Below are 25,466 nucleotides of genomic sequence, written 5' to 3'. Positions count from 1 at the left end.
AATTACTCCAACAGTTCATCATTCTTCCTAGAGAAAAAGGCACATTAACCTGAATTTGCATGTGTTCCATTAAAAGCCATTAGATAGTGTCAGGTCTCATCCCATATATAGATGTCTAGTATCAGAAATCTGATTCCTACGAAAGTACTTTCAGATGATTATCAGAAATTTTGAAATATATCTCTTAAATGAAATAGATGGACCTTCAGGCAAACAGAGACCTAGAAACATACCGTGTTTGACACATAGATCAAAATGAGACCATTTTTATTTTTAGTCAGGAGGCTTGAAAATTAAATGGAAAAGAAAATACTTTTTAAAACAAACAAACAAGATCTTCATTTTACTAAGTCAGATTTTATTTGATTTATTTGTTTTTGTCTTTAACTATAAATAATAGCCAGTGGAGATGATTGTATTTAAAAATCTGTTCAAAAGTAGTTACTCCAGAGAAGGAGAAGCTATTTTTTCTAGGTATAGCAATGGTGTGAGAGGAGCTTACAACCAAAGATACAATATGAAGGGGCAGGGAGAAAAGGAAGCATAAAGTATGGAATACTGTAAAGCACAAACCTTGGTGGAGGCGGAAATCTAAACAAGATTTTAAATGCAATCCGTAGAAATAAGCATAATTATTTTGATATTTTCTTTGAGATACAGAATTACTAACTATGCAGAGGATTAGTTCAAGTGTTGTATGAGAAATACTGAAATCTGAATTAAAGCAAGAACTGAGATACATAGGCAGTAACTCATAGCTCTCATATGAACAGGTTAAATGTTTATTGTAGTCAAAGGGTTATTAAATTCATGACATTCACTTAGCATGATGCATCATTTTTAAAATCTCTCATTTTATGGAGAAATGTAAAAGGATTCTGCTATGACTAAATTAAAAGTCAGTGTATTTGTACATGTTTTTTTAAAAATACAGCAGACATCGTTGGCTCAATTGCCTGATAGTCTCATAAGATTCATTTCACCACTGAACAGCTATCAGAGACATCCCCACCTGCATCTACTTAATTCACTAGAGATGTAACTTCATTGTTTGCTAAAAGTCATGAGATCTTTTGGTATTCTTTCTCACAAGAACCTTTAGAAGTGAGTGATAGAGATTGTCACTGAAGAGGGCAGGACACTTCTAGCCTTTGGCAAAAAACCTGGAAGATGAGATTGTCAAAAAAAATAAATACAGGAACAAAGGTTAAAAAAAAAAAAGGAAAAAGTAATAGCTCCCATGCCTTGGGAAATCACCTTCATTCACCAGATGAATCAAAAGGTTTTTGTGACCCACTGAAGTTACAGACAAACTCCTGAAAAACTAGTACTGTCACCCTTTTCCTACAATGTCTGTTCCTTCCTAGATGTATAGAGTAGAACAGTCATCAAGAACATGACTATCATGCTTTTACTCATATGGATCAAATGGAAATTCACATGTTGCTAAACAAAAGGTGGGCAAGTATGTTTATAAACTGCACCTTTTGTTAGTGAGGATCGGGACCTAGAAATTTACAGAGTGCAAGAAAGTATTTTGCTTTTAATATGAAAGAACAGTAATGGGCTTTCTTCATTCTAAGAAATATGCTGACATAGTTATCTGTAAGGTCTTCCAGAGTAGGAAGATGAAATGAAATAGGAAATCAAAGCATATGCATCCAATGAAGAATACTAGATCTCTGAAGTATGAGACTCAGCAGTCCACTGAAGAACATCGTCAGAATATAACCATGACGTGGATACAGACTACATAGCTTTTGAGAAAGCATGGAATAGTTTAACAAGAGCTATCTTTTGCATGGCTATGACATAATACAGCATCTTCAGTTTACATTATTAGTATGGCACTTTCAGAAGTTAATTAGATTTACAGAGTGAATGTCCTGACCCATTTCATTTCACCATACAATTATAGCTTTTATTGTTTAAACAAGCTATGAAAATACAAAGGAAGCATTATAATTGCATTACATTATAATCACATTAAAATTAGCTTAGTCACAATTCACTATGTGATTTAATCACTGTAAGAGAATGATTAAAAAGGGTGGTTGTAAATCTGAAGGAAATGGAAAGAAAATAGAAATAAACTATAAAAAATAGGACTAGGATATAATCAGCATATGAATATGTCACTAATTTAAGATATCTAGGAGGGTTCATGGTTGCTACAGTAGATGCCATGGAAGAAAACCTCTGTGGGTCAATATGTAGGAATGCCTGATACTTTTCTCTAGAAATAGTTTGCAGCTCTAAATAATGCTAAAGAAAAAGCCTGCAATTACACAAGGTCATTAAAAGTGTGCTGTTTTAGGCAAGTACAATGCCCAAATACCTACTGAAAACACAAACTCTCTAATTATTTTCATGAATTTTTGATCTGTTAAGGATGAGTGTAATGGAAGAGTCATGAGAGATGTATGTCAGGAAACTCATATAATTCTTGTATCTGCAGTGACTATTACATGCTTAGTCTCTTGCAAATTCCATCTCATGCTGTCAAGGTTTATGGACAGCCAATCAAGGGAAAAAAAAACTAAGGTTCAATAATCAAAAATATCTAAAATTTTTCATGTGCATTACAAACCAATGCAAAATACACCTTCAACAGGAAAGGGGGATTGGCCAGAAATTTCTGGTAACTAGAGACAAAGAATAAAGAGGGAAAGCATTTTATATTGAACAAGGCAGAACAAGGCAGATCTCAAAAAAAAAAACCTCTACAGGTTTTTGTTTGTTCATTTTTAAGACTCAAAGATGTTAAGTATTCCTCATTAATACTAAAATAAAAACAATTATCTCATGCAAATCTTAGGTGTTCTAACAAGTCTCTCATTGTTTCAACTCCATGAATGGAACTGTTATTTGTGCCATGTTCAGAACAGTAATGACATAGATCCACCCAGAAAAATAGACTGTGACTAAGCTATTACTTCTTTTCCAAACCTGAGTTCTTCGGTTTGCTTCAATACAAATTGTGTGCTCATCAGTTTTCTGCTAAATGCAACTTGCAGATGCTGATGCAGAAGTGATCAGCACATCAGCATTTCTGGCTTTGCAAATACAGTGCAGAAATTTTTTGGCTTTCATTCACATAAGTATTTATAAGCTATTTCTAATATATGGAGACCCCAGATGTCAAAGATCAAAGGCTCATTAAAATATATCAAATTACATCTGTGGAATGAGCTATTAGAATGTTATTTGTACATGCTCAGTGCTGGAAAATGAAGAACACTAATGTATCATCATTCTAATTCTCATTTAGTCCACTCAGCATTAATAAAGGCAAAGAATTCCACATTAATCAAATATCCTTAAAAATCTACCAGGTCTGCCTCAAGGGAAAAAATGCACTCAGGGTCACCTACTGTGAATCTAACTGGGGCAGGGGGAAGGGGGATTGTAATGAAATTTTATTTAAGTTCTCTACCACGAAATAAAAAGCACTGAAAACATCAACACTGACGTCCAGAACTTCTCTCACAGAAAAAGATGTTTTCAAACTATGTTCATGCAGCCACAGCTCACCCAATCACCTCTTAATTTTCTCCTAATGAGCTCAAATCTTTCATTTTTTCTTTACAATATGAATTATTTTTACAGAATCAAAATCTTGCTGGTTTACAGTTTCAGTTGGTGAAAGGTCATATTACCGTAATGGTCATGACAGCATATCTAAAATCCATTTTAAAATTAAATGGAATGCAATTTTTTTCAATCTAACCAAAAAAAACATTGTTTCTATTTCAAAGTGCACATTTAGAAGGAATATATCTGCAAATCCTTTCAGATCCATTGACCCCCAAAATGAACACACACATTGAATTTTAAAGGCAAATAAACTTTTCCATCTTAAAAAAAAAAAAAATCACAGAAAAGCTAAGTTAGCATAGCATACTAACTTAGTATGCTAATATCTACCAAAATACAGTTAGGTTTAGGCTGATAAAATGGAATAGGTAGGACCAAGCTTATTGGCTGCTATTGGATGTTCATATGAAATGCAATTTGTTTCCTGCTGAGTTCTTTCAGTCTCACACATCATCATGTCTAATAAAGGTGTTGCAGGGCATATTAGTCTCTCAGATAAGCTTGAAAGTTTGTAATAGCCCTATCTAGGACATTAAGGCTTTAAAATAAATGGGCAACCTTGAGTAGCAGATGAAGCAAGAGATAGGAAAATTAAGATATAGCTGAATAATCCCATATTGTGTGGTGTCATTAGACAGGTTTGCTCATTTGCAGTGTGAGGTCAGCAAGTAAAAAGCAGCCACCTTCAAGCCAAGCTTTGAACAAAAAAACCTTGGTTTCTTCCTGTGGTTCCTTCATATCAGAGGCCACCTTTTTGCTCAGTCATTCAAGATTCACACACCAGCGCCTCCTGCCTTCCACCTGCACGTTTTGGGCTTTGCCTTTCCTCCTAGGTTCTGTCTTTCCATCTTGTCATATCACTAAGACCTGCTCTCATGTTATCTCCAGTCTGTGGCTTATCCAACAAATTATCATGGATATGTTTTTATTCACTTTCAACAATTTAATCTTATTTATAATATTTACTCACCTTGGTAAAATACCAGTGTAGTAAGTTCCTTTTTTCACAAAGTCTCTTGTAATCTCTCTGCTTACAGGAGGCAGAGAAAATGGAAATTACAAGAGTGTAAGTGCCAGTGACTGTTATAGTTAGCCATAGTTCTATCTTCCCCAGTAATTCACTATTGTCTTCATAAGGCAACTAGCAGCACAGTTCCCAGTGCTTCAGGAATATGGCAGGCCAGCACTGGTTTCCAGCATAAATCAGCTATCCAACTGGAGAAATTAACTGCATGTTATTCAATTCAGTGCACCAGCATCTAAGTGAGCACTAATTAATATTTTTTTATTTGTTAGCATGGCTTGAGCACAACGCATGCATTTTCATCTCCTCTTAACTACCTTTCCTTTCGGGGAATAGTCCATGCTGATGATACTTGGAGTTAGAAAGGTTTTATCAGTAGTATCATAAGTCAGTATTTCACCTGCTCAGTGAATGGCATTGCGATTGTTACAAAATTAATATCTGCTGCTTAAGCCACATAATCTGTGATAGCCATTTTCCTCCACTGAGTAATCAAGGCTATTTCACCACGATACTGCAACTAAATTTCCAATTTTAAAAAATGCTTTAAATTATGCTGTGTCCACACAAAATGCACTCTGGCTCATTCAAAACCTCAGACCAATATTTAAGTTCTTACTCAGGTCAAGTCCTAGGAACAAAGCCTTAACTCTTCAGATGGAAGATGTAAAAACCATCAAGTGCTGTTCATGCTTTACTCATGTAAAAATAACTCCAGAAAATAGCTGCTGGCATTTTTTCTCACAGATACACATTAAACTGCTTGCAAACATCAGCCCCTCTGATCTCAGAGTGCCACCCTCCCCAACCTTCTGCTGCATGGACCAGTACAAGGACTGATTTACAATTCTTATATGTAGTATTATCCAGATCATTCTTCTGAGTTGCTTCTCCAGATACAGGCAGATGAATCAAATTACAGAACTGAAAATAACACAACTTCTAAACAATTTCAGAGTATTTTTAAAGGGGCTTGTTATATTTAAATATTTATATAACTGAAATGTCTTTAAATACTGTGAGCAAGTTTTTCAGCAATTTCTGGTGGAGACAACAGAAGGAAAGAAAATATATGATTAATATTAGTGTGATACTTTCTACTGGGACATGCAAAAAACCAAGAAGTGATAAAATTATAAATAAGTTATAAAACTTGTGCATAGAATCCAAAATCCTGTTCCAGAATCTAAAGATGGAAAGGTCTTTAAAAGCTTTAAACCCAGAGGTGTCTAAAAGCACTGCTTGCCAACACCTAGCTATTTTTCATTTGCACTAACTACAGGAAATGTTGAGAGTTTTGGCATGCATTAGAAGGATCAAGAACTGTAAACTTCTTTCTGCACCTTGATCAGGCTGACTTGTGATCTTATAAGTGTCCCAGTGAAATTAAATAAGTAAACTTCACATGGAAATATATGTATACGAGGTCTTGGTCTGTCCAAAACACAGTGAGAATAACTTTAAATATTATTAAAATCCTTTTACAAGATTTTTATTTTTTATCAGCCAAAATGAATTATTCAGTCATTTGTAGCTCATACACAATAAATATAAGTATTCCAGGAAATTGGCTGTGTAATATTTTTCCTCTTTACTCATATGTTAGAATCTAAACCACAAGAGAAGCACATATAACTGTTAGTCCGGGTAGCTCACACTAAGCTCCAGTAGCACAGGAGCCGTAAATCTCCAGGAAACAGGCTTGCTTGAATACAGACAGAGAGAAAGCACACTGAATGTAAAAGATTCTGAGCAAATTACTCCCTGGCTGAAGTCAGCCAGCAGCAGCAGCAGCTCTAAACTTAGCCCATTTCTGGGGTTTGGTTCAACGCTCAACATGAAAGCAAAGGCTAACAAAAAATCTTCAGGGGGTTTCTGTAAGAACTCTGCATTTTCCTTTCCTTCTTTAAGGACATGTTTGTACCCCAAGTATTTGAACAAGCCTTCTGGGCAAAAGTTGGCAAAATGTAACTCCTTTTATTTATTTTTTAGGATTTCAGTCAAGGTGGAGTTTTCAAAACAGCAGGTTTTACCAGGAGGAATCAGAAAATGCAGCATATCTTCTTGAGAACAAGAAGAGTCATCTGAGGGCATCACATAGTTGGATTTAAACCTTTATTTTCTCCATCCATATGAACGACATTATTTTTCCTTCCTATGTGATTTATAGCAGTCTCTTCATGGTCTTCATGGATCATTAGAAAGTGCAATAGCATTTGGTGGATGTTTTGTTATAAAAAGTAATATCTCAAATAGTCCAACCATTCTTAGGATACCAAGATAAAAACTCTTAGGCAGGTGTTAAGTTTTTTAAAGATAATTTTTAAAAATCAGTCAATTTCAAGTAAGCAGTAAGTTAAAATTTTACATTATGTTTACTGCAATGATATACCTTAAAAGCTAATCTTCATACTAAAATAGAGCAGAAACTTTACTTTAGAAATTGCAAAAATATCTTCTTTTCATGACGAATTATCCATTCCCAGATTTCCAGTCATTATTCCTTTCCTTAAGCTGTTAATCATTTGGGCTTTACATTGTAGACCTTCTCTGGTTACATTTAACAGTAAAATGTGAGCATTGTATCTACCCTTTGCTTAATTAAAAGGAAAAGAAAAAATAAAATCACAGTGGGTAAGCTCTTCTCAAAGATGGGCAGGTGGAAGAAAAAAGCCATATTTGAGCATTTACAATTACATATCTGATTGTTTTGGAAAGTGTATTGGAAGATACCCACATATACGAGAAATCTGTTGGAGAAAAGAATTGTAAATTAACAACATCTGAATCTCTTTGTGTTTGTTGACCCACTCTCCAAAATGCAGTCCAAAAAGTTAGCAGCTATTAAAATATAAAGATGTGCATTATTAGTGTACTTATTGATCAATATTTAGAAGGTATATTGACGTATAGTATAAGTGCTATATACCATGATGCAAAATTCTTTTTCTTCCTCAAAAACTAGATCAACCAACAGCAGTGGTCTTATAAGCAAAAGTGTGCATGGATTATGTAGAAAAAATAGTGATTTGAAGAAAATTAGTTCTTTCATCAAAGCTCAGCCATTTCAGTATAAGAGATGCATCTCCAGCTCATGAATCAATCCTGTGAAAATTTTCAGTCTATGATATTGAATTCTGCACTGGTTCTAAAGAAAAACAATAAAAAAAATAAAGTCAATAAGAATAGAGTGGAAATTAATCTTGATTTATCGGTAAACCTTTTAGTGTTCTTAAGGGAGCTCCTTACTGTTATGTAAAGTCTGAAAGTCAGAAAATAGATTTATCTTCCATTTAATTTGTCATCAGAATTCCAGGAAGTTACTTACTAAATTTGTAAAAATATGGAAAATTGAAGGTTGGTCAAGAACCCAACAGTCTCTGCATCAGAAGAAACTGCAATTTTTTATGCTTATCACTGTTAACCATAATAGAAGAAATGAAAAATTCAACTATGCTGTGACTATAAATCTTTTAAAAAATAAAATTTGAAGATAACAAGCATATGACCCTTGCAAATGTAAGAAAAGATGCAATCAAATTTTTTCAAAGGTGGCCTAGAGTGTCACACATTTCAAAGAATTCACATAATCTTGGGCTGTAAGGATGGGGAGGCAAACCTTGAGGGATACACTGGACACTATGGAAAATACTGCTGAGGAACATACCAATATATCTGAAAACATAAGGCATGAACTGGCTTTGATCTTAAAAGAAAGCGAGGAAAGTAATAAATACATCCTACAAGGAAATGTGATGGAGTAAATCACTGATAGGCTTTTGCACTTTAAGCTCTTTAAAAAAAAATAACAACATGACAGTAAAGTAATTAATTCAGCCCTTCCAGTGCATCAATGCTTCCTCACTCATGATTCTTTCCAGTCATAGTGATCTAATACGTGTAAACAGGTCTGTGGCATTTGACTTGGTGTTAACCTTCCCTAGGTTTTAGTACTTCAAAGAAACAGAGGGAGTTTTGGAAGGTTCTTGTATTACCTACAAATCAAGGGGCTTGGAAGAGCAAAGGTCATCCATGGCACAGCTTTAGCAATAGGGTGTGTGACTGAGCAATGAGACTGAGATAAAGACAAATCTAGAGGAAGCTGGGAAAAGGACTGAAGATTCCCTACAGGGATAACTGGGGTTGAAACAGTTGCTGGAGGAAAAAAACAAAAACAAACAGAACCAACCAACCAACCAAAAAAACTTAAAAAAAAACAAAAACAGAGTAAAGCAAGGCTGCGTGCCTTCTGGCAGAAGAGATGAAATTAAGAATGTAGGAAAGGCAGGTCCAGCTCCAGCTAAAAGCTGGTAAGCAATCTTGTACTCAGGAAACCTAATAGATGAGAGCAAGGACTTAGACTGAAAGAGAAGAATTTACAAAATCCACTCCTCCTGGAAGGAAACAAATGAAGGGTCCATGCTCTCCACAGTTCATTCCATTCCCAAACTTGGAGAGAATTCCAAATACCTGAACTTCACTATTTCTCTGTGGATATAGTACATTTCTCCGCCTATCCAGCATGCATTTTTGTAGCAACTGACAAAATAGTTCTGAGGATCTATCCTAGCGTAATTGTAGTTCAGGAGTAACTCAGTAGATTATACAGAGCCAAGACACTAAAGAGACACTTTGCTGCAAAATTGGAATACACCAATACACCTGAATTTTTTCTTCCTGCCTACACTCATAGGACAGACCACAAGAACTAAGGTGCATCACTTGCATGATTACATATTGTCCTACCTCAGTGAATATGCAAGTGAAATCAGCAGCAAGTTACTGCACTTTGTGCCTGTGGGTTCAACATATTGTTCCATGCATTCCCTGCTCTGAATCACAGTAATTCATTTTTCTTCTCATTTTTTTTCAAAATGATCATTATTATTGCACCTGATCTTCTCACAGACCTTAAATATTAAAATACTGATGAGACCTAAATAATTGAATATGTTGCTATTTTACAAATCAGAAACTGAGGCTAGCAGAGCCAAAACCATCCACAAAACCATCAACTTTAACACAGAACTAGAGTTCATATTCATCACTTTCTTTGGAGGAAACACCAAAAACCACTCAATTGTAGAGGGAAGAAAAAATTCCATACAGTGCGTTTTTATCAATTTTTAGGCAGAGTAGAACAAAGTTTTTCAGTTTCTCTCCGTCTTTACATTTAAGTGCTTGAATGTGAAGATTATGTCACAAAGGTAATGGTGGAAGATATAGCAAAGAGCAAGGTGCCACATTTGGAATGTCAAGGTACACTCCAAAAACAGGATTTGATTGCTTTATGAGACAGGATAAGGGGGAAAAAAGAGAAAGAGAAATAGACAGCAATTCTGTTTCAGCAGTTTTTAACCTTGTCAGCAGCAAATATGTTTCGGGTGAAGATTTGTACACAACAGAACAAAATTCCATTACTTCTCTCTCCAGCAGGATTTGGAACTGAACAGGAGTCCAACTCCATAGTTTTTAAAAAGCATCCCAGCTTCCAGGGAATTGAAGATGCACCACGAAAGAAATTTGCTTCAAGTAAAATCAAAACCATAGGAAGCAACCCTGCGAAACTTTAATTCAGTGTAAATCAAATTGAAAAGAAACATTTAAAAAATTGAGACAAACTTCCATTTATTTCAGCAAGCTTTGAATTTAGATCTTTTAAACCTAGACATTTCAAACTGAACAAATTAAGTAAAAATTGAGGAGCTAGATTCTCAAGTTAGAAGGCAAACCTGTGACTATTCTAACTTTGACATTAGGCTGAGCTATTTTTCATGATGTGCAAGATCTTAATTTATCTGAGTATCTATTACATTTTGTCACTGTCTATACAAAGAGTATAGTCATTGATTACCTTGCCAGAAGAGTCAAGATAATAAAAATTAAAATTCTCATATAACAGACCTATTCAAATTAACCTCCTCGATGAGAGGCAACATCAAGATTGTGATTTGCAAAAGCCAGAAACTTCCCTTGAAGTGGCTTAGAATAAATAGTTGTACAGTATACCATCTGAGGTCTGAGGTAAAGACAGTAGTAAAAGACAACAGACATCTCTTGAATTCACTAGAGTCAAGAGCAAGCTCTTAAAAAGTAATGCTATCTCCTTTGAGGCAAGAGTTATTGGCTAGACAGGATGGCTCCTATTTTTGTACGTAAGGTTAAAGTAGTGTTTCTCTCCCGGGTTCCAAATAAAGTCAAAAATCTTCAAAGATAAATTTCTCCTCAGTAATCAACTCAGCATAAAACTGAACTGTCAAAGAAAGATTATGATATTTCAGGCTTAAGAGAACATGTAAAAAGTACCTCACTGTTTTCCCTTCCTATGCATGTATCCATGAATCCAGCAATGGGATAATGGTTAGGCAGAATCAGAAATATAGACAAAAGTTTAAGTCACAGAGAAACAGAAGAAATATATGCAAAAAAATCAAAAACAAACAAAAAAAAACAACTCCACAGTCAGGGAGCAAAATTATGTAAAGGACAAAATAAACCATCATGAGAAAGCAGTGTGAACCCCAAGCAACAGATGTTTTTTTCCGGTAGCCAAACAACTGGGGAATTGTGTACCAAGAATGCACTCTTGTGGGATTCTTTTTTTCCTCTCTTAATGCAGCTACTGGTTCAAGTACCAGATAAATTTCAACCCAAGCATCTCTGTTAACACTATCAATATTGCATAGAGACTATATTTACATAGCCCATAATTTAGCTTATTAACATGATAGGCCAGCTCTTTGAATCAAAGTCACATTTATGCCTCATTGAATAAAGCCTTAAATACTGCCAGACAATAAAATCTATTAACATGTACATGAGATGTATCTGGTGCATAATTAGATTTATTAAGATGAGCTCACTCAAAATTTTGCATTTATATTTTTATATTTGTTTATCAAGGGCTGAAAAGTAGAAATTAATATCTTCCCATGTATCTTTTATTATTAATCCAAAAATTATAACCACCCGTGTGAATTAGATCAGGTCTGTAGCAGCAGACACTTTCAGGGCCATTCAACACTGCACTTACAAACTGTACTGATAAAAGAGACAAGAGTCACTTCTTCATCGTAACTCAGTCTGGCAAAACAAAGCCAGGGCTAAATGAAAATGAGATATTGCCAGGAACACAACACAGATGCCCACACTGGCAGTAGCCATCGATGTTCACATGTCTTAAAAGCATGGGTCTGCATCTTTTACAGCCACAAGTTTTCTGTACATCTACAGGTCAGCAAGTAACAAAAAAATACGAATTACAAAAAGCAACATAAAAGTTATGAATTGTCTTAAAAGCAACAATGCCTCTTCACAATTATCACTTCATTATTGTGCAGGTACTGCTTTATCATCTGCATAGCTATATAAGTAGACATTTGTGGTGACACAATGTTTTTCAGTATCAGTGACTACTCTGATATGTGATTAAACCACCTTAACGCATAACAGTGTAGAATGAAGACAAGCTATTGAAATCAGGTTTGGAAGCATGTCTGATGTTTGAAATTACAATTAAGGCCTTCCAGCTGTTTAATGAGTTTAACACTAAACAGCAAATATAAACTTCCTTATTTCCTTTCCTCAGTTGAAAAAACTTCAATACTAGTTTGCTCATACCATCTGAGGCACATCTAAATATTTAAGGATATTTGGTGAATAAGAAATGTGAGTCATTCTAAATTTTGCATTAGATGCAAAATCGTGTCTAGGAGAGAGTATAAAATTTAGAATGAATAGTTCACATCTGTCACTACTTACAAGACTGTTGATACTAGTTGGCAACTTGAACTTATATAAAGTATTATCCAGATCATTTATTCTAAGAAAGAGATTTTAACTGCAATACTTGTTGTCTAAGTGTAAATTCATTTAGTCAGATCTGTAATTAATAAACCGATAAACAAGTACCCATTCAGGCTGACTTAAATATCATAAATAACAGTTGAAAAGGAAGACTAATGAAGGGAATGTAGATGTTTATCCAAGCCATGTATTCATCACAGACACTGAATTCAAATATATGTATCTAGTACCAGATACAGACACAACTCATTTATAAGTGGGTGTAATGACCCTTTGCATAAAAACATGAATATAAGTCTACACAAGTCAAGAGCAAATATGTCACCAGTCCAGAGGAATTTGTTCTTCTGATGAATAGTACAATACTGCACTATTAGCAGCTCATTTCTAAGCTACCATACACTTCTGCAAAAGCTGCAGAATAGAGGAAGAAAAACTAATCTAGAAAGTAAGGCAGGAAATCAGTAATCTGCCAGGGAACATAGTTTTCCTGATCATTAACCTTTCCATTTATTAGGGCTTGTATTTCATAAAAGCAGTACGTACATGCTTCGAAAAGTAACATCATCAAATTCTGAAAGGCTGTATTGGTTATGTCTCTACACATGAAAACATCTACTGTGTGCATGTGGAGAGTCACACAGGCACACTAATTGAGCTATTTGCTGTAGTACTACATGTTTGGGAGTTTTCCTTTTCAATGTTACCAATCCTTTCAATGTACCCACAGCAACACAGTGAAAGGCCTCCTATTTAAATGCAAGAAGCAGACTAGGTTTCATCCCATATCAGAAGTAAATTGATCTTTCAGAAACTCTGGGGAGGTCTTCTCTGGGTTTTACACTGAGGCCATTAGAAGTAAGCACAGTCAAACATCAAAGGATGTGTCAGTTCATTCTCTTCATGAATATACTCCCAATTCAAATCTATCTTTTTATATGAGCTTTTGATTTTGAGTCACTGTATTTTCACTGAGGTTATTTTGTTTGACTGCTAAGGAGATGGCCTACACTAAAGTTCAGCTATCTTTAACTCCAGAAACCTCCCTTGGGATTAGCCCTGAACAAGCCCCTGTACTTCAAATGTTATTCAGTAGAACTGCTAGCCATCAGTCAAGGCAACATGGAGTATCCTGCCTGGCAGCTGCTTGTTTTCATAATGCCAAAACCAATATGTAGCTTGTCACTGGATCTAAAATAAGGGAAAGTTGTTGCTGCTTTCAAGCTTAAACAGTTCTAAAACTATTAAACAAATAGTTAAAATCTCTGGGCAACATTGCCCTTTTTGCAGAGCTAGGGAGTGTTCTTCTCTCCAGAAGACTGACACCAACAGGCAGGGCAGGATTCAGAGTGGCAAATCAAACACGTGGATAAAGAAATACCCAGAGTTGCTTCCTGACTGTAGAAAGTCAAAGTACATACATAGAAAGCATTACAGCACAACAGTAAACATAAGGGTTAACTCCACTTTCTAAAAGGATATTCAGAAACTGGAAAAGAAATTACGGAATGCAGCTGAAACTAAAGTCCATTAAAGCTACTATTAAAATAAATTCCTCTAGTGCTTCCATAATTACTTCAATAGATGTCTTTTTAAGACTCCATTAAACACACTGTGAGAAAATTCTGATATTTAATCTTAACATTGGCTAAACATTCCTCATCTCCATTTTAAAAGTAACCAGAGAAGTAGAAAATGAAAAGGAGATTAAATAGTTCAAAGACATTTAGGTCCAGGCTTTTGAACATTTGGGACCTCTAACAGCAGAGAAAAATGACAAGTGTTCCTGAAATCTGTGGGAGAATAGATTACTGCCTATATTTCAGTTTGCAAGTTCAAGAAGTTGTCAAACAGAATGCAAGATGTCAATTTCATACATCTCACCTGAGCTACACACAGTGCCTCTGCATCAGCACATTGTCTCTATACACCATCATTTTTTATTAATTAAGTACTGACTTGTATACCATCCCATTAACCAGATTCAGACTCCATGTCATCACATGGAGAGACTGATTCAGTACTGGCACAGAGGGACACATTTCCAACTACCAAATCACCAAAGATCTATTTGTTTTGAAAAGACTAATGAGTGATGGAGAGAACTGTTAGTAAAAAGAGAAGATATAAGCTGTTAATGTAGTCAATCATTCAGTCTTCTGAAAATGCTGTAGGAAATAGAAGAGAAATAACAAAAAATAAATCAGAAGACAAAAATAAAAAGTCAAATTAAATATTACTAAAAATATAATTTGCTTTGATGGAAATGTGAAAATCATTTTTTTTTCTTCCACTAGAAGTAGTGTCTTGCTACTATATGCATTTAATATACATATTGTAGCATTGTAGCAGTAACATTACAATGATTTGTACAGAAAGAGATAATTATTTTGCCACAACTCTCATTTTTGTACTCTAGAAAGTATGACTCCTTAAATTATACTTTTTTGACACCAGTTTAAAAAATTAATATAGACTCCTCTACATAAGCATAAAGACTCTGAGGTCACATAGCTTATAATGCAGCCAAGATTTAGCTTATAGCTCTTGAAGCATCATTATGTCACCATTTAGTCATTAAAGTTTGGTTTGGCTTTTCTTTTAATTATAGATGTGTTCAAACAATTTCATCATTACCCTATCTCAAATGGTATTGCTGTTTTGTCAGTAGCCTGGATATCTTTCTTGAAGACATAAGTGTCACAGGTCCTCTAACTGAAGCAGTTGTTGGTGCTCTTAGAGTTCACAGTAGCACTGTTTTCTTTACATGTAGCTTCCTGCTTCTGTTTTGAAAGAAAAGATACCTATGTTAAAAAAAAAAAAAAAATCTGTGGCTTTTTTCTGTGCAGAGTACTTGGCCTTCACTTTCCCATCACCTTTACTTTCTGCCATCACCTCTGGTAGATACTTCCAGATTTCCAATAAACTCCTGTCTGTCCACCCATGCCTCCCACCTGCTGCCAGACCTTCTGTCTTCACATTTCCTTCCTGCCTCTAGTCACAACTTCTGCTAAGATCAGCCTCTTCTGGCCCCTTTTTTTATTTTGTTATTTAAAAAAAATCACACAAACAATGGCAGAAGTCATGCTGAAAACGAAGATGAAAAAGCATCTGATAGCTGGAAGCAAGGTCACCAGGAGCTGCTTTTCTAACATCCCAACTGGGTCCTCCCTTAGGAGGCAGAAATCTTCTGTCCTTATCAACTCAGCAAACAAGAGAATTCTAAGAAAAACATTTTTGTGGATTTATCTGGGAGATATTTTAGTTCTATTAATTACATTTCTGGCTTCTCAATCTACACTTTCTATCTCTTACAGTAAAACACCCTGCATTGGAAACTAGCGACAGAGTTAGCTGTCAAGTTTGTTTTTGGATTAAGTCAGTTCTTTTCCACTCTTCCTCAGTTATAATTGTGGTCTCTGCACTACATTTTAAAAGTCCTTCCAAGACAAAAGACACAAGTGCAAGCTCTTGAATAAACTGTAAACTAGTAAATATTTATATATTCCTACAATTTCTTGTAAAGATAAAATCTGATCTAACACAGACACTCTCTGTAGCCCCCAAGAATTCAGTGTGAATTTTGAAAGTAATTTCCTGTTGATTTCCATGCACAATTCATTTCACTTCTTTTGAGTACAATATACAAATATGCTTTTTTTCTATAATCACATAAGCTATATGTTAGGTTGGTTTGAGTAAAAAAATTACTTTTTTCATTTACATTTTCATATAATTACAAAAAGGATATTCTGGCTGGGAATTTTACCATGCATCTTTCACATAAAGGGAATATCTATGCTTTTCACTTTATCCTCTGGTAAATGAAGTACATAAAATCCACTGCTATCATTAGTTTTTCAATATGTTGTTTTTATTCTGCTGTATTAATCCACCACTATTATGATATCTAAACAAAAACTAGTGCAGTTATTGGAACATGAAAATAAAATAACAACCCAAAACATAGGTATTCTTTTTCACTTACAGTATGGATGTCACGTGAGCTACACGAACACAGAGTTGCTAAAGAGCTATAAAAAAGAGAAGCCGCTAAAGAATTTACTTCAAACTTTGGCCCATTTGTTGTCTCAGCCACATATCCCAGTTTTCCCCATAAGACAGAGTCAGTTAATTAAATCATTGTCTGGTACAATGCTACTGTATTGATGTTCTCTGTTTTTCTTTGAGGATAACTTTGAGGATAAAAGCATAGGCAGGGTTGCTTCCTATTTTGTCTGAAAATACATGTACTCTGGGGGCAGGTGGAACAAAAGACTTTGATTTTTTATGTCATTTTCAGTTTTGGGAACTGCTGCTGCCTGAAGGCTATGGGGCCCTGAGTGCTACTGTTGCTGTATTTAGAGAGGTTGACAGAGATACCCATTCTTAAGGCTTGATGTTGCTGATGTGGAATTCTTCTGCTCCATTTGAACATTTGCAACTCTGGTCCTAAAGCACTTTATTAAATTCAGAATTTATCTGAAGATTATTTTTTTATGTCACGTCACTGAAGCTTTGCAATACCTTTTTTGTCTATTAGAACTGTTCTGAAGTCTTCATTGGCACCACTGGGTATCTGTCACTTTAGCCTTTCAGATTCCAAGAACAGACTTCCTCAGTACCTCCTACAGCTATTTTAGCTTCAGCTGAACCAAAATACTAAAAATGGTAACATTTTGTCCTTGAATGAGCCTGTTAGGGATATTGTAGGTAGATGTTCCCAAAGTGGAAATTGCATAGCTTAGGTCAAACCTAAGCCTTCTCTGATCCTTTCAGCCTCAAGTACAGGGACTACAGCTACGTGGAGACACTGTCTACAACCATTAAAAAGAGGTATTATTGTTACTTTGCTGTTTCCCTGACAGTGCCATAGAAACCACTATGCTCAGCATTAATTTGTTCTGACCACCTGTTCTGCCAGTAGAAAAATGATAACTTAATTTCCTTTCACCTGAGAAATAACTACATTCCATTTTTATTCTCATTTGTTTTTTCCTCCTTATCTTGTCCCTAACAAAAGGAAAAAAAAAAAACAGAAAAAGAAAGAGCAAGGGAGTATCATTGTATTTCTTCATATTTGACAAAGATGAAAGTCTCTCCCAAAAAACCAGCACTTTCCTTTCAAAGGCATAATTATCTCCTTCTTTTGTTACTCAATCCCACTTGATAAAATCAAACTTTGCTCCCCAAAGACATCTTTACCCCTCAAATATCTTCCAAAATTCAGAAAAAAACCAACACAATGTACACTGCAAAGGTTTCCTAGTTCTGTAATGGTTTCCCAGTTCACGAAACAGTGAAAGATCTTTTACTATTTGGAACAAAAGGAAAAAGCTTGAAGTTATGCAAAAGTGCTGTTTTTGCCACAGTTCTTTTCCATGACTTCAGATTTCTAAAAGGTGAAAATCTTTAGTGAAAGCTAAGTTTTAGCACCCCTCTTAAGATTCACCACCATCACAGTGATTTAAAATGTACTTTTTAAAAATGACGATTTTTTTCCAACTGGCTAAGCAAATCAGCCCCATAGGAATGTTGCTTTTCTGTAGAATATTTTGAACTGATCAAGTGATGGAGCCAGAGCAGGCTAAATACAAAAGCTGGCAGAAGAAAGAACTTTTATAGTAGTTGCCACTCAACTCTTCACTATGCTGACACTTCTGCAAAGAGTCTCCTGATCAGTCTTTGAACTGTTTGACTTTTCTGTGCAAGGACTATGCTTTTCATGCAACAGCCAATAATGTACAGAAGAGAACAAAAACAACTCTGTGCTCTAGCACAAATCAACAGAAGTCAGTCTTCCTCTCACACACACTGAAATGTTAAACTCTAAGCATCAGTGATCTGACCACTACTCTAAACAGAGATTTCAGAAGCAAAGCTACAGAGTTCAGCATATCTTAATGTAAGAAATAACTTGAAGGTGCTTTGGGAGAAACTGAAACCTTCAGAAGCTAGAGCAAGGATTCCCCCTACTGGAAAAAATGTAGACTTTCTACAGATTCCCATTTTGGTTTTAAATAGGGAATGTTAGTGATATTTTTAATGTATGAGGAGTAGGTGCAGTCTTACTAGCTTTGTTAAGGGCTGCTGAAAATAGCCGTTACTAAACTTGAAGAGAAATGACTGCAGAAAAAAAAATCAAATCAGGAACAAAAAGTAGCATGTTTGGTCATAAAGACAGAAAGATTAAAAGATATGGTGACTAAATTAAGAAGTGGCCATAGCAAAGAATTAAATCTGCTCTCCTGGCCTCATATTACTGATTATTACAGTCAGCAGTGAACTTCTTAAAGACCCACTGGAGATAATTTTGATTTCATAACGCTGCACTAAGGTGAGGACTATCTCATACCCACAGCATGTTCTGCCACAAAGGTTGGTCTGTTTGCTACCATCACTCTGCTATCTGATAAGATGGTTCCAACTAGCCAGCCAGAATGCAGATAAGATCTCCAGATTTTAAATCGCATATATTACCAAATATGAAACTACTCATTTTTGTTCTTAGGTTTCATATTCTATTTACTTGTGGCTGGCTTTTTTTAAGCTGTCCTCTCTTAATAATATTATTGAAAATTCAAAGCGGAGCCACTGATTGCTTTGAGTTAAAAAAAAAATTTACACAACTTTGGAAAGCTATCTGCTGACGTACTCACATAAAATATTTTGTAGATTTTACATGCAAGTTCTTCACTATGTAGATTTTCTGGGAACCAGCTATACCTACAGAATAATTCCCCTTAGTAATATCAGGTTATCATGTGTCCCTGGGAAAGGTCAAGACAGACCTCAGAAGAACTGCATCTGTTAGGGTTTTGAAACTATGTCCAGAATGAAAGTTTTCCAGACTTACTTCCGTAAATGAAACTGCAAATTTTCAACACTGTTCGTCTTGTTTTTTCACCTAAAACAACCACAGTACAAGATAGCAAAAATATTTTTATGAAGAAAAATATATTTCCAGAGACGAAAATAACCTTATTACTTCAGTAAATAAGGCATTCTTTGTTTTTTGGGGAAACAGCATTTACTAACCATAGCTACATTTTTTTGACATTTGTGTCTGTATAGGAAAAAAAAGTATGTCTTCATTAAAAACAGCTACTTGAGGGGTTTTTTTCTTCTTATGAATGAGAAACCTGATTCCTTTGAATAAGAGTATAAGGGCAATGGGAAGCTAATTGATATAGTGGCCACATGACACCCTGTCAGATTCATATTTTCTTCCAAAACATGCAAAAGCAACTAAAAAAAGCTAAGCTTTAGTGACCTAAACTTAAAATCTATAGCTTTAATATCCAATAACACTGCAAACAACAGGCTTACTCCTGAAACTATGATGACTTATGGATGTGCCATTTTCTCCCTAGCCATTCTATCTTAAAATATAAAATAAATGTGAGCAAAAATTTGTGAGGTTATCATATACTTTTCAGGAAAAAGCTTCTCAAGCTGTGTCTTTCCCAGAATACTAAAGACATTTCAAAGGAGTGCATGTAAACCAGGGAAACTCTTCAGTCTGCATAACTGTAGAAGGACCTCTTTGGTCAGATATACTAAGTCTTTGGAGGTACAAATTTACTTGCCTTATTCCCCAAGAACTTGTCCTTGATACCAAACCTGACTGGAAACAGCACCTATTGGACCCCCTAACAGTTCTTTATTAACTGCTTCTGAATAAAATTGTATTTTGAGTTGGCTTCTTCCCAGATCAGTGTAAGCTGCAAAGAAAAACACATCTAATTGCAGCCACTCAGAAAAATCACAGCTAAAGAGATAATCTGATGGACTCCACAGGTTTACATTTCACATGTGAAACCCAAACAATGCCCACAGGCAGGGATGTGGAAGTGTATAAATACAGCTCCAGGGAAAAGATAAGTTACTATGAGATAGACTGAATTCAAAATCTTTAAGCCAAACACATGTGTAATCTAAAGAATATTTACATTTGGATTCTGATTCACAGCATGAGCCAAGTTATGATCCTATTTTCTTCACAGTTTTGGGGTTTGTTTGTTTGTTTGTTTTTTTGTTAATGGAAGGAACTTCATCCTCTGCTCTTTTCTCTCACTGCAGAAAGTCAGAATTTGCAAAGCTGTATGCTGAGAAATCTACAAGATCATCAGAAAAAAATTCCTGTAGTCCATGAAATTTCTGGAAGTGGAGGAAGGTGGTTTATTTTTATCTTTCCCAGCTTATGATTTTTGCACTGAGTCACAGTCAAACATTTTTCTGAAAAAAAACTAACTTATCAAAAGCATAAAGGAGAAATTATAGTAAATGTCTATGAAATCAAAAACAACACTAAAGACATACAGGAAAAATCAAAGGAAAATCAAAGCAATAATTATGCTATGTTGTTTTGCCCTGACATTAAAAAAAAAAAAATTACTTAATAAATGTAATGGAGATGATCATAGCATTCACATTTGCATTCTCATGAAACCTTGTTATTTTGCAGATTTTAAAAAAAGGTTGAAAGATTAGAATATTGGGAAGTCAGCTTTCTCTGTAGACATGAATTCATCATCCAGTATGATGCTATGGATTATTATTCAGTTGGATGATTTCAAGGCTAAAGTGAATAATGGTTTTCATTATTACATCCTGCATAACTTTTTTCTGGGGAACTAATTTGCCTGAAATTTAGTCATTTAATTGGAGGCAAAGCTAAAGAGGTGAGACCCCTCCATTGGCTTTTGAAGTTCACGTTCATGGCACAAGACTGCAGAGACATCCCACTTGGTGTGGTTAGACAGCCAGGAAAATGATGCATGCCTCAACAGCAGTTGATGCTCAAATTCAGTTATCAATGAGGTCTTCAGTGTTGGTCCTCTTCTGCTGATCTCACCTCTCAGTCTTTGAGGTGCTTTTTAACCCTTTCAGATCACCATGATCTGTGGCTTTTTGTACTTTCTCACTCTGTCCAGGCTGACTGTTCATCGTTCCCAGTGAGTCAGTTCCACACCGGACCCAGGGATAACTGCTCACTTTGCGCCTGCTTTGCAGCTGTCTTAACTGCAGCGTTGTCACATTATTTACCTTATGGCCCCTTATGGCCTGCTAAATGTTAAATCAGCAATTTGCTAAGTATGCTTATGCTAAATCCATATACCCATAAGGCAGTAATCAAATAGTTGATTTAGCAATTCAGCTAGTCTCCATCTTGCCACTAGAAATGCTAAATAGATTTGTGCAAGATTGGTAATGTATCTCCACTCAAGAGTCACCTCCCCTTTGCATTGGTCCATGACCTCTTCCTGCTTTCAGATCTGTTTTGCCATACAAATGCAGAACTTTGCAGATATAAAGAATCTGAATAGGCAGTTACCTGCACATGGTGCAAGTTTCAAGTGCCTTCTTACTTTTGAGGGGTTTAACCCAAATCATACTGGTAAAAATTCAAATAGAAAAGCCAAAACACTGCTGAAGGCAATCAAATTTCTGTTGGACTGAAATGTTTATAGCTTTCACACCCATGATATACAAGTTCACATGCTACATGTGAATGCAGTAATTTTAATTCTCCTGAATACAAACACAAAAGAAACGGGAAGCAGGCAGAAAGAGCAGGAGCATTGATGGAAAGATGTGCAGAAAGAACAGCAGCAACAAAAGCAACAAAGAAGGAGGTGGGATGAGAAGGGATTTTGATTTCTCAGAGAAGGGTGAGTGTGCAGATAAGGTTCCTAAGAGGCCACTTAGGAGTGTGTCTGAGGAAAATTGAGGATAGCATGTCCATTCAAGTTTTAACCCACTAATAACCACAGTCATTTTCCATAGTTCATTGTGGGGATGAGGGCAGGACAGAAGGGGAAGAGTCAAATTCAGATTAGTACAGAACTGTTTTGTCTGGAAGTGAGTCAGTGAGAAGACAAGAACTGTTTCAAATTATTTTGGCCATCACCAAATTTCAAAATACTGTTTCCATAATTAGGATTATTTTATAATACTTCCAGAATTTCATCTGAATCTTAGCTTTCTAATAAGTCTGTATTTCTTTTGCTTGCAGGAAAATGGACTGCAAAGGTACAAATTGTGCAAGTTCGAAATAGTCAAAATATGCTTGCTTCCTATAATTAATATAATTATAATTAATATACTTAAAATAACTGAATTGCTATGCAAGGCAATTTCTCAAGACGTTTTCATATATCAGATAGCACTACAAACTACCAGATCTGAGAAGTTATTTCTCTATAAAAGCACAGAAAAATACGGTAGTGGTATGGTTTATTAATAGTACATGAAATCTTATTCCTTCTTTTCCACTCTGAAAATAAAGTGTCTGTATGGGAAATCCTGGGCAAGGAGTCTGCTGGGCGTATCTAGCAGTGTTTAACCAGCAGGATGCTGCTTCCAGGTGCCCTGTATGGGAGGAGGCCATGACAGGACCAGCACTGGTCTCACTTCTCTAGACAGCTCTGAAACAGGTGGAAACCACTCAATGTTCACCAAAACTTACACCAGCTGGGGAGCACACGGTGCCTTTGCTCAAACATATTAATGAAAGTGATGGCCACAAGGGTCAGGAGACATAAGAGTAGAAAGAGAGGACAAATATAAGAAGATAAATGATGAAAAGGGCTTAGAGAACTGCGAGGCTGAAAACAGAGGCAGAGAAACAAGAGAGACAGGTGGAAGAAGATATTTTGAAGGATGCACCTGGAGACATGCTCTTGGAAGGAGCTGCTCCATGCAAGAGGATGGAAGTCTGAGAAATTACAGCCCACGGGCCATACATACCAGAGCAGAGATACCCCCCAGGGACTGCTGCACAGAGGCAACCCATGCCAGAGCAGATGAAAATGTTTAAGAAGCAAGAAGCTGTGGAGGAAAACAAGAAGCAAGGAGTGGCAAAAAGAAATTCTTATACACACCTCAGCCTGCCCCAGTCTGTCCCCTCACCAAACAAACTGGGACACACTGAGTGTTACGTGCTGCAAAAGCTAGCAAAGTTGAGGCTAAGGGTAAAGGAGTTTGAAGCTGAATCTGGTAAAGGATAAGGAAAGGTGACAACTTAAGTGTTTATAAAAACTTTTTTTCTTCAATACCCAACTCAATAATTAAATTTTACATTAATTAGTAATAACTAGAAACAGTGAAACTTCCCAACTTTCTTGTTGCAGGGTTTGCCTGCAACAAGACATCAAAAAATTTTTGTTGGGAACACTTGATCTTCAGAAGAAAGGGACAATGTTAAAAACACTGAGAAATTCTGATCATTTAGCTGGCTCCTGCTTTATGAAGGAGACCGTCCTGCCAGAATAGCTGCATCAGCTGATTTTCTTGAACAATTCTGTCTGTGTTTTTCCATTTGTATGTTTCCCTTCCTGTTCCCTTTGGTCTCAGGTTCTACTGTGGCACTTGAACAGCTTCAGAAGGTTTAAGTTTCCAGTACTATCAGTTGCTTAAAGCTCCACCTGCCTTTACGTTCTCCCTGAAGTACATAATTGACATATCAATTGCAGCAACCGGCCCACTAGGTTTTATTTAGCTAATGAAAAATGATTTATTATTTATCGTCTTTTATGTACTCTTTACATCTTTAGTAAAATTGTCTAAAACTTGTTATGCATTTCAAGAACTGATTTTTGTACCTCTTGAAAGGCAAAGCACAGAGACAAAAAAAGATTAGAGCCAAATATCATTTTACTATTCATCTTGGTATAAAGGCAGAATTGGTTTGTCATATTTGTTATTCCATGAGTAAACTTACAACTTAAATTCCAGCAAAATATATCAATCATCCCCTTCCATGAAACACTAGTTCCGAGAATACCTGTCATAACTTCCAGTGCAGAAAAAAAAGCTAACACATGGAAACAGAATTTAAACATAAAACCAGTAAAGGAGGTTTGGGTGTCTCACTCCAAGGCTCGATTCTCAGTCCCTTTCTGGAACTGAAAATTTTCCACACCTCCTTGCAGCAGCCTATTTTTTCGTTGTACTTTCTAAGCTGTTGCACCTGTTTTACTCCTCAGTGAAATCACTAGTAATGCTTCTGCCTTCCTAGTAAAATGTCCTTTGCTCTATGAAACTGTAGTCTATTCCTTGCTGAGTGAGATTCAACTGAATTCAGCTGGAGCTAAGTATCAGCCAGTCTAGTATTCATGAACACCAAGCAAAAACTGGGTGCTTATTGGCAGTCATATTTCTAGATGTTTGATAAAACATGTCACTACATCACTTGCTTAACAACTTTTCCTTCACTCCCTACATTCCTCAGAGTTTAAATTTATTAATTATAAAAAACAAAACAAAAAAAAACCACACAAAAAAATCGCAAACCAACAAACCAACTAAAAAGAAAAAAAAACAGCCAAACAAACAGCCAACCAGACAAACAAAAAAGACCACCAACAGACTTTAAAGGTGAGGAAAAAAACTAACCAGACCGGCAAAGCAGTGACATATTTGCTTTATGTTGTGTGCCCCTTTTGGAAACAAGCACTCTGTTTCACCTGGTGATGTGTATTTCAGGCAGTAGAGGGAGTCTTTTATTCAATGGAGCCACATTCAGTTCCACTCATTTACTCTTGAGTCTGATATTTTGGGGGATAATTGATTTAAAGGTCAAGGCCAGCAAACCAAAAAAAGATTATCAAGCAGAATGTTTGCTCTTTCTTCTTATTCAGGAGGGAAGGAGAACTAAGATCTTTTGCCATCTAATTGTCACTAATGTTTTCTTCCAAAAAGAAGAAAAATGTTAATCCATGCTTATCTTTCCTCATCTCAGCATTGGTTTGCAAAGGCCTTGAATGTTTTCAACAAGAGGTAGTAAAGATTTGGCTGCAGAAGACAGGATTTCTTTTTTTTTTTCCAGGACATGAAACAGCAAGTCTTGCAAATAATGGCTATTTACCCCCAGCTCTTTGCACTGCTGCCTCCATCTATGTACTGTTGCCATTAGTATTGAGAGAGCCATTGTTCATTGTAAGAAAATATAAAAGAACATCATTATAAGTTCAGATTTCTACAGTGGCTTTCTGGATGGGTTTTGATCAATGCAGAAGGACTGCCTGAAAAGAGA

Source organism: Corvus cornix, chromosome 4 (genome assembly GCF_000738735.6).
Source record: "Corvus cornix cornix isolate S_Up_H32 chromosome 4, ASM73873v5, whole genome shotgun sequence".
Lineage (NCBI taxonomy): Eukaryota > Metazoa > Chordata > Aves > Passeriformes > Corvidae > Corvus > Corvus cornix.
The sequence above is the reverse complement of the archived record's forward strand: the minus strand, read 5'-3'. Positions refer to the sequence as shown.